Genomic DNA, 2955 nt, shown 5'->3' with positions numbered 1-2955 from the left:
AAAAAAAAAAAAAAAAAAGAGTAGGTTGCAAAAAATTTATGCCTACATGCCTGCAATTACAGTACCCAGGAGATATAGTTCAGAAAGTAAAGATTTCAAGTTCAAGACCAGCCTAAACTACATCAGACCCTGTCTCAAAAACAGTAAAGGTCCCATGAGGTGACTCAGTGAGTAAAAGTCCTTGCCAAGCAATTGTGCAAGCCTGTAACCTAAGTTCGACCCCAAGAACCCACGTAAAGGTGAAAGAGAACCAACTCTACAAAATTGTCCTCTGATCTTCACTTTCTGTAGTAGTGTGTGCCTCTGGGTGCCTGCGTGTGCACCGAGGAAAGAAAATACCGTGGTCAGTAAGTGATCGGAAAGATGTGCAGGCTAGAAAAAAAGAAACCTTAGCAAGCAAGGGTCCTTTGCAGGCCAGGTGACCAACGCCTTGTCTCCTTTCATGGATTCCTGGGGTTAGTATGGGAACACCAGGCCTAAGCTATCACAGCATTATCGTGCCAAAATGCTCCTGTACAAACAGGCTCTCTGCTCGAGAGTGGCCAACCCAGGACACAGCGGCCGCGTTGCTAAGCAACCGACTCAGGCAACAGAACTGAATCTCTATGGTAAGCCCCTTCCGCTCGCAGGAAGTGACGCACAGATCAGGTGGGCCGAACTAAGGGGGTGGTCACAGCCTCTCTGGGGCGGGGCCTACGGCGGGGCGGACCTCCTGGGTGGGCCCAGTGGGGGCGTGGCACGCTGCCCTCCGGGCCGGGGCGGACCGGGGTGCGCCGGGGAGGGGCGCTGCTGTGCGGCGTAGTCTGTACTACTGTTCGGCCGCTGTCCTCCGGGGAACCTTGGGGATGTGGATCTCGGATTCCAGGGACCGCAGTTGAGCCAGCCTCGGTAGTCCTGTACCACTTGCTGAGGAGCCGGATCTCGCGGACAGGTCCGAGAGCAGGTCAGGACCGGACTAGGTAACTCTCAACGCGCGAGCTGGTTCCAGCCAAAGCCGCCTGTGTTCGATCGCCCGGAGCTAGTCGGGGCCAGGAGCGGGTCCCGCCTCCACTTGCGCCGCACTGCTAAGGTCGGCCCCGCCTGAGCTCCCAGGTGTACAGGGCCTGGCACCCTGAAGCGTGTGCAACTTGGCCAAACAAATCTGTGCTCCGTCTTGTCTGTTCCCTGGAGGGCGCTGTGGTGACCCGAATCGACAGGGGTTGACTTACCAGAGGGACTTTGTGCTCCGGTGGACATGTTAATCTCGTGCAGTTCCTTAAATCCTAACGCTCTTTGGGCCACGTGTGTTTAGTATCAGTGAGAATCAGTTCATGTTCTTCAAGTTCAGGGCCAAGGCAGTGAGGTGGGTAAGGTCAGGAGTGGTTGGTGACGGGGTTGTCTTCATATTCCTCCCTCACAGTTCTAATGTTCTTTCAAGGCCACCACCGCCTCCTGCTGCCTTGAACTGGAAGCAATCTTCCTGCCTCAGCTGCCAAGCTGTTTCTTCTGTACTGGCGTTTTTTCTCATTCCTTCCATTGCCTCCTTGTATTGCTTATCTGTTGCTTCTCTGTTGCTTTATAACAAACAAGAAGTTTATTGGTTTATCCTAGCAATCTTTATCCTAGGTGTGGTGGTGGATACCTGTAATCCCAGTTGAGGCTGAGACATATGAATTTGGAGTCTGAGATAAGCCTGGACTACAATATGCGGTCTTGCCCAAATGCACAAAATAAAATAACCTTTATTAGTCAATATTTTGTGTGGGTAGGGAATCAGAAGTAGTCTGCCTAGGTTATCTCTCACCAGGTTGGGGGATCCAAATTCAAGATAGTGGACTCAAAAGACCAGTGGCCGGAGTCCTCTTTGTCTCTTGTTTTCTGTTGGTATCTGCCTTCCCTCAGAAGGAGTTATCTGTAAGGGAAGTGGGGCAATAGGGAGTGATAGAAACCACTGTCATTATGACCCAGTTTGGGAAGTCTAACTCCCCCCTCCACATTCTTTTTGTATTACTAGGTACAAAAGAGGTGGGTACAGCAGAGCTTATGAAATGTGTGTGTGCATGCGAGTGTGAGTGCAGGTGTAGTGTGTCAAGGACAATGACTCGTAGGGGCTCTCCCTCCTCTATATGGGTTCCAGAGAATCTTCTTGTCACGAGTCTTCCAGTGCTGGAATTGTGTGTCACCATTCCAGAACTCTACTAACCGGCCCAGTACCCGAGCTCCCCAGCTCCCCAGCTCTCCAACTCTCTTTTGGGAATGGAGTTTTTTGAGACAAGTTTTGCTTTTATCCCTGGCTGGCCTGGAACTCATGATATAGACCAGGCTGGCCTCAAACCAGAGGTGAGCCTCTTTGCTCTTTCAAGTATTGGGGTCTCAGAAATATGCTACCAAGTCCAGCTTGTGAATGTTATGGTTTTTTTAGAATTTATGTGTATAACTGTTTTGCCTGGAAGAGTGTGTGTGTGTGTGTGTGTGTGTGTGTGTGTGTGTGTGTGTGTGTATGCATGTACCAAGGGAATGCTTGGTGCCCATGAAGGTTAGAACAGGGTGTTTGATTCTCCAGAACTGAGTTACAGATGGCTGTGAGCCACTGTGTGAGTGCTGGGGACTGAACCTGTGACCCAACTTTCCAGCCCCTTGTGATTATATTTTAAATTCCTGCTACTGACCATGCCTGTGGGGAAAGGGTGCCTACTCCCTGTAATTACAGCACAAGTTTCCACCTCACATTCACATGAGCTTTATCTTTGTGAGAAAGACTGGAGCTTTTCCCAGGAAAGGGAAGCATTCGCACCCCAGTATGACGTTGAACACTTGGAAGAGCAGACTTCCTTGTAGAAAATGGAACTAGGGCTGGTGAGGTGGGTGGCTCAGCAGTGAAGAGCACTGACTGCTCTTCCAGAGGTCCTGAGTTCAATTCCCAGCAACCACATGGTGGCTCACCACCATCTGTAATGAGATCCAATGCCCTCTTCT

General features: G+C 50.6%; 1 protein-coding gene across 2 annotated transcripts in view; it reads left to right on the top strand.

The window, feature by feature from the left end:
- Nucleotides 1–711: 711 nt before the first annotated feature.
- Fam234a (family with sequence similarity 234 member A) overlaps nucleotides 712–2955 on the top strand; it is a 38426-nt gene continuing 36182 nt past the window's right edge. The window contains exon 1 of one of the 2 annotated variants that reach the window (XM_021221329.1): nucleotides 712–943. The gene's annotated coding sequence lies outside the window, so the exon portion shown is untranslated. Of the gene's footprint in view, nucleotides 960–2955 lie in introns of both variants that reach the window. The other variant, XM_029533185.1, reaches the window with a different exon arrangement.

Source organism: Mus pahari, chromosome 21 (assembly GCF_900095145.1).
Source record: "Mus pahari chromosome 21, PAHARI_EIJ_v1.1, whole genome shotgun sequence".
In the NCBI taxonomy this organism is placed as follows: domain Eukaryota; kingdom Metazoa; phylum Chordata; class Mammalia; order Rodentia; family Muridae; genus Mus; species Mus pahari.
Note: the sequence above shows the minus strand (reverse complement) of the source record. Positions and strands in the feature narration are given on the sequence as shown.